The following is an 8302-nucleotide window of genomic DNA, read 5'->3' as shown; positions in this document are numbered from 1 at the left end:
TCATCAGAAATGGATGATCAAATTAATAAACTTCAATTTATACCAAAAATTAAATTACAGGAAGTCGCAAATGTCTCAACTACTTTAAATTTTCACACATTTTTGGAATTTGCTGACACTATTATAAAGGGTGGTTAAAATTTAAGGGCCGATGTTGAATGTGAACCAACGTTAAAGTTAATCAGGCCTATTATGAAAATGGGCGTTCAAATCAAAATGCATATCGTGCACTTCGTGAGTTTTTCGGTCAATTTAATCGCCAAAATGTGCGTACAATCGGAAAAATCGTGCATAAATTTGAGCAAACCGGGTCTGTAGGAGATGTGAAAAGACCAGCGCATGCTCGTACACCTTGTACTACCGAAAATATCGCTACAGTTTGCGACAGTGTGGCTGAAGAGCCGTCCACATCAACTCGTCGTCGTAGCCAATAATTGCACCTCTCGCGCTCGTCGATGATGAACATTATGCATAAAGACTTGCATTTACACGCTTACAAGGTGCAGTTGACCCAAGAACTAAAGCCCACTGACCATCTCAAACGTCGTCAATGGTCAGAATGGTTGCAAGAAAAGGCAACCATCGATGATCAATTTCCGACGAAAATCATCTTCAGTGATTTTCAGTGAGGCCCATTTTCACCTTAGTGGCTTCGTCAACAAGCAGAATTGCCGCATTTGGGCGAATGTTAATCCGAGAGTGATTGTCGAAAAAACCAATGCACCCACAAAGAGTGACTGTTTGGTGTGGTTTATGGGCTGACGACATCATCGGACCATATTTTTTCCAAAATGATGCCGGTCTGGCAGTTACTGTGAATGGTGTTCGCTATCGTGAGATGATGACGAACTTTTTATGGCCCGAATTGGACCATATGGATGTGGAGAATATGTGGTTTCAACAGGACGGTGCCACTTGTCACATAGCTAACGAAACAAAGGCTCTTTTGCGCAAAAAATTCAATGGCCGTGTTATCTCACATGGTGGCGATGTCAATTGGCCGCCAAGATCATGTGATTTGACACCGTTGGACTTCTTTCTTTGGGGATATTTAAAAGAAAAGGTGTACGTTGATAAGCCAGCAACAATTCAAGAGCTAAAGGATGAGATAATTCGGCACATTAACGGCATAGAACCTCAATTATGCCTCAGCGTCATCGAAAATTTGCACCATCGGATGGAGGAGTGCCGCCAAGGTCGCTGCGCCCATTTGGCCGATATTTTATTCCATATATAATTGAATCATACCATATTATCATAATAAAAAGATGTTACAATAAATTCCTTAATAATTTGTGTTTTATTCAAATTTAACATCGGCCTTTAAAATTGAACCACCTTTTAAAAAGAATTCTTTAGAAATGATTACTTATGCTTTTTTTAAAAAAATATTTTTCAAAGGGGGATTTAATGTAACTATTATTTGAGCTCATTTATTTTTATAGTTTTTTAGGAAAAACTTATTTTCGTGCCTACATTTAGAAATTAATTCGGATTTTTTGTTTAATAAGCATTCTTGGTATATATATATATATATATATATATATATATATATATATATATATATATATATATATATATATATATATATATATATATATATATATATATATATATAAATTATGTTAGTAGGCAACTCCACTTTACTTACGGGACATTTTGATTTTTGTAGAGTCACATTTTTATATATTTTTTGTTTTAACAGATATGATGTTTATATATTGATCAGATGTTTGTATATAAATCATGTCAAAATCATTTATTTGTTTTCCTGTATATTGAAATTCTGTTCAATTGTTATAAATTTAGGATTTATAGTTGATTATATGCTTTGTTACTTATGGGACGCAAACAAGCATTGCATTAAACCTGTTGTTTTCAGTTGAATATTTCAAGCCAAATATTTAACCTACATAAACTGGCTACTTAAGTTAAATTAGGTAGTTCATTATTCTGCATAAAATTATTCAAAAGGTTGTTTTAGGTTGTTGTGGACTCGAAGGATAATTGAAAATAAGTGAATGATTAATTTTTAACTTTTTATTAACTAAAACAATAAGAAATATTAATATAACAACAATAATGTTTAATTTCATCACATTCTCCCCGACAACTTTAAGTTTTAAGTAATCAATTGTTCAAAGATCTAACCGATTTGGAGCTATGCACTTTCAAGTTGATCGTCTTTTATGGTAAAATATCATTTTCAACCTTATTGGACATGAAAAGATGAGACTCACTGGATATTGTAGGAAGATCAAATGACACAGTCTCATCTGGTTTTTGGAGCTGGTGTGCAGCCTCATCTGGTTCTTGTAGCAGATGTACAGTAGATTGTTCCGATGAGCTTAGGTTCGCTGTTTCCAAGTTAACTGTAGGTAAGACTTAAGTTTAAAACTGGTGTGCAGTCTTATCTGGTTCTTGTAACAGGTGTGCCGTAGATTCGACAGTTGCTAATAACAGATTTCAAAACATTTACTGAGAATGGTAGTTTGCGAGAAGCAATCATTCTGGTAACACCAGGGTGGCATAACGAATTGTGTAAATACAATAGAGTAAACAAGCTCATTGCTGAAGAGTACATACAGCTAAAAGTATCAGGCGCAATATTGTATTCTTTTTTGGTAAACATTAGGGTTTTTTGTTTCCGGGTACCCAAACTCGGACTCGGCGAGTCTGTGGGTAAATACCCGGATCCGATACCCGGTTTAAGGCTCGGCGAGTCTCATAGTTTAAATGTTTTGCCTTGTTTCGTAGGCAGCGGTGCGTCGTCGAGCTGGATCCCTACCTTTCTAGAAAAATATAGTAGTAGGGTTTGTGAATCTAACTTAAAGTTGACATTGGCCACGACATTTTAAATGTTTGAGAACATTCAAGTTTATGTATGTTTCCATGTATGTCCGAATACACACTAAAAGAATTAACTTCATAACTTAAATTTTTTCTAATCGAATGTTTTTATATATAAGCGAATGCTTTAAAGGGTTTGCTGATATAATATGTTTCAATGATAGCAAATGTTTTAAAAGCATTCGCTAATATAAAAACTTTTGATAACAAAGATTGAAGTTAATAAGTGAATACTTTTAGCGCGTATTTAAAAAACTTAAAAAAAAAAACGCTTTTCATTTATTAATTATTTCTCTATTTTAGGAAAAAAGTGAAATATCATAATTTTACTAGAACATTTTTTACAGCCCCATTATGCCGGAGCACTCTAAAGTGTGGAAGTATTTCACTCAATGTGCCGATTTGAAAAGTGGAAAATGCAATAAGTGTTCAACGATAATATCAAACAAAGATGGAAATACTTCATCAATGATTAAACATTTAAAAACTAAACATGGAATTTCTTTACCAACACGGGAAGAAATAGGAGAAAATTCTGGCACCAAACGATTTAAAACTATCGACACTTTCGTTTCGGTTGCAAGAAAGCCTTTAGAAGAAATTGTCTCTAAAATGGCCGCTCTTGATGGTATATCATTTAGGGCAATTAGTCTAGTTTTATTCGTGAAAGTTTAGTAAAATCAAGTTGTAATCTTCCTAAAGTCGAAAGCGATGTTACGAATTTAATTCATAAGTTTTATGAAAAAAAGAAGTTGGAAATATTAGAATTGTTGCAAGAAAAAATTAAAGAAGACCGACGATTTAGCATAACACTTGATGAATGGACGAGTATGAAAATTCGAAAATATCTCAATACCAATTTGCATGGAATTGACTCTGAAGTTTATAATCTGGGTTTAATGAGAATTTTTAACTCGTGTACAGTAAGTTGAAACTCGCTGTACAGTTAGTTGAAACTCGTGTACAGTTAGTTGAAACTCGTGTACAGTTAGTTGAAACTCGTGTACAGTTAGTTGAAACTCGTGTAAAGTTAGTTGAAACTCGTGTACAGTTAGTTGAAACTCGTGTACAGTTAGTTGAAACTCGTGTACAGTTAGTTGAAACTCGCTGTTAGTTGAAGAAGTAGAACAACATTTAAACACATATAATATTAATTTTAAAAAACATAATAGCTGGTTTAACCGGCGACGGTGCAAATGTAATGATAAAATTTGGACGAGAATCTTCTAGTCTCTATAATTTGCGTTTGAATCACACTATACACTTAGCTGTTTGTGATGTACTATATAAAAAAGAAAAGTATTACCGTCTTGCAAGATGAAGATGACGTTGATGGAGATAGAAATGACCATGGTTAGGATGATATTAATGATGATCAAGATGAGAATTTTTATTCTGACAAGAGCGACGGTGACGTCGAAGAGTACGGACAAGTTGAATTAACAAATTTAGGCAATGTAGAAGAAAATATAAAAATTGTTCGTATAATTATCAAATTTTTTAAAAGTTCTTCTGTGAGAAATAATATTTTGCAAGAAAAGATCAAAATAGTTTTAGGAAATGAACTTCAGCTAGTGTTAGGCGTTAGAACTCGTTGAAACTCAATGATCGAAATAATATATAGATTTTTAAAATTATTTTATATCATTAAAGAAGCTCTGCAACATATTGGAAGTGTACATTTAATAAAAAATATTAATATTGAATTATTAAATGAATTGGAAAATACTCTAAAGCCTAATAATTTAACTGTTCAAGCTCTTAGCAAAGACGATGCTAATCTTGCAACAGCCCGATTAGCAATTGATTTTATGTTGAAAAAATTAAAAGAATCCAATAGTAATTTAAGTAGAGAGCTGTTAATGACGATGAAAACTCGAATAAATAGCCGTAAAAACCAAGAAATAGAAGAGCTATTAGATTCTCTTGTAAATGGTACTATGCCTTCAAAGAAAATACAATTATTTACAACAGATTTACTGAAGAGATTATTTGGTGTGGATGAAGAACAGCAAAACACACATGAACAGGGGCATTCAGCTGAAAATAAAGAAAATACTACAGGAAACACAGTACCATTAACACTGGAGGAAGAACAACATAAAATATTAGAAAGTGCCAATGTCCAATTTTGCCAGGTTGTGGAGATAAATTAACTAATATTAAAAAATAATTTTTATTATGTTCAAAAAAGAACTGTATATTTAGAAAAACTGTATCAAGCGTTAATTACGATAAAACCAACATCAACAAATTCCGAACGAACATTTTCTGTAGCATCCAACTTCTGTACAAGAATTCGTTTTAGATTATCGGACAATTCATTAAGTACATAAGTTTTTTTAAAGTTTTATTTTTTAAGTAAAAATAATTGCTCTGTCACACAAACACTTGAAAGTATTTTAATTAAGTTAAGTTTATTTTTGCTAGTATATTTATATGCATTTTATAAAATGCGATATTTTTAAAAAGGTAATGTCAAGTTTATTTGGTAGTTTAAGATTATAATAAAAGTATAGAATAATATATTTACGTTCGACGTTGAACTGGCTAAAAGTTGTTTTATTTACCTTAACGTATACCAAATCCATTTTTAAAAATCGGCGTGAGAACAAAAAATCCTTTCATGGTATTGTTAAAATTGCAACTTAAAAAGACGTATTGGACCCGGACCCGATAGATATTCTTAGACTCGACTCGGACTCGTCGGGTCTAAAAATGCCGGGTTTTCCCAAATCCTAGTAAACATGTCAAAGTTGTAACAAAAAAGCTGTAAACATGTTCGGTAAACATGTCAAAGTTGTAACAAAGACGCCGTTGATATATTTTATCATTTGCTTCTTTTGTTTCCACAAAAGAAGCAAATGATTTTTTTTTTTGAGGAGTTGTTACTGTTAGGAATAGCAGCAGATGTGGTGAGAATTTCTGCATTGTCGTTAGAAACAGGTGCGGTAAAAGTAGGTTTTTGGTAAACCGAGGATAGATAATCTTCAGAATACTTTTGAGGAGATTCGTAAATTCTAGCTTTGTAAAACATAACCTCTAGTGTCATGTCATGAGCTTTGTCCATTCGTTTTTTGTTACGCAATTATTAACAAGTTAATAAAATTTTTGTGGACTCAAAGGATAAATGATAATAACTGACTTTTAACATTTTATTGACTAAAGCAATTAGAAGAAATATTAATATAACAACAATAATAATAATGCTCAATTATATATCTTAAATCAAATTAGTTATCGTTACTTACGGAGACAATTTTACGCTTTTATCAAAATGTAGTTTAGCTACTATTTATATAAAAAGTATGAGACACGACTTTAGTTTAAAATTTAAAACAAAAAAATAACAAAATTTGAAATTTTTCAAACATATGGCAACCAAATGATAACTTGGTTTTTGTTTGAATTTATTTATTTATTTTATCAAAATAACTCACTTGAGCGTGGCATTTGCCCTAGTGTATTGTACAATTAGGGTGCTCGATGTTCTTAAAGAATAGAGCAGTAAAAATTATTAAAAATACTTATCTAATTAAGGCTGTCGAAGAAAATCAGATAAGTGTTTATATATATATATATATATATATATATATATATATATATATATATATATATATATATATATATATATATATATATATATATATATATATATATATATATATATATATATATATATATAACATATATAATTTGAATGTAGTTTATTTTAATGTGTGTTGTGTTGAATAAAATTATTTTGTAACTGTTCATTTTTGACAAGTTTGTTTATTGTTGTAAAAATAAAAAGGAGATCAAAAAATAATGTTGCATGAACTTCAGTGAAATTATATATATATAATTATGTGTATATATATATATATATATATATATATATATATATAATTATGTGTATATATATATATATATATTTTTTTTTTTTTTTTTTTTTTTTTTTTTTAGTTTTTATTTATTATATTTCCATAATAAAGTTTACATAGCTTACATTTTTATCTTTATAACTTGTTTGTGGTGAAAATGTTTACTTTCAGAACTTGTGTGCCTTTAGCTAGAAATTTGTTTTTCGAGTTTTTATATCCGATTATAATTTTGTACAAAGTCACAATTATTTTTAGTTGTTACACATCCATATCTTCAGTTTTTTAAGAAATTTATTAATCTTTTTTTCTTTCATCGTAATGTTCGTTTTTCATTTTTAATAAAATAGCACTTCATTTATTTTTTTTTCTTTCTTTTTTTCTTTTTCTTCTTCTTCTTCTTCTTCTTCTTCTTCTTCTTCTTCTTCTTCTTCTTCTTCTTCTTCTTCTTCTTCTTCTTCTTCTTCTTCTTCTTCTTCTTCTTCTTCTTCTTCTTCTTCTTTTAAATCGTTTCAAGTTCTTGACAATCAATAAAGCGTAGATACTAAGAAATTGCTGTTTTGACCAATGTGTTCAGGTGTGATAAATTTTTTATTTTTTATTATTATTTTTTTTTTTTTTTGTTTGTATGTAAACACATACATAAATACACACACTTACACACATACATTTATATACACACATACATACATACATACATACATACATACATACATACATACATACATACATACATACATACATACATACATACATACATACATACATACATACATACATACATACATACATACATACATACATTTTTTATATATATATTCTCCTCTTTTTTAAAATAAAGTTTTACGTTTACAAATATTGGAAATTTTATACTTTTAATAAATTATAATAGAGAATATAATCACCACATCAATAAGATTAAAAAGTAAAATAACAAAATAAAAATAGTTTAAATAAAAACTTGGTATCTGATAGAAGATCTAATTTCTTTTTAAAGACTGGGAAGGTAATCGATAAATCAAAATTAGGTAAAATGATTTTGTTCCAGAGATTTGGTGCACGATAAGCTATACAGAACTGATTGAATTTTGTTCGACAAAAGGGTTTATAGAGTGAGTTATCATTTCGTAGTGTATACTTATTTTTTGTCTTTAAAGTAATAAAATCTTTAAAAATGTGTAATGACGGATTGATTTTACATTGAAACATAAAACATAATATTTTATATACATTCACTTCATAAATATTAAGTACTTTTATATTTTTAAATAAAAACCTTGAATGCGTAAGTCGATTTTCAAAACAAACTAAGCGTATTGCATGTTTCTGACGATGACAGAGAGTACGCAACTTACTTTTGTTTGTACTTCCCCAAGCAATATTTGCATAGTTAATATAACTATGTATAAATGAGTAATAGAGTTGAATTAAAATGGTTTTGTTTAAATAATTTCTTGACTTATAGAGAACTCCTATATTTTTAGAAACTTTAGTGCAAATGTAGTCAATATGCGGTTTCCATGTAACATTCTCATCAAGATAAATGCCAAGGAAACTAGTAAAAGTTTCCCTTTTTATTTCAAGTTCATCAA

Source organism: Hydra vulgaris, chromosome 03, assembly GCF_038396675.1.
Source record: "Hydra vulgaris chromosome 03, alternate assembly HydraT2T_AEP".
Taxonomy (NCBI): domain Eukaryota; kingdom Metazoa; phylum Cnidaria; class Hydrozoa; order Anthoathecata; family Hydridae; genus Hydra; species Hydra vulgaris.
The sequence above is the reverse complement of the archived record's forward strand: the minus strand, read 5'-3'. Positions refer to the sequence as shown.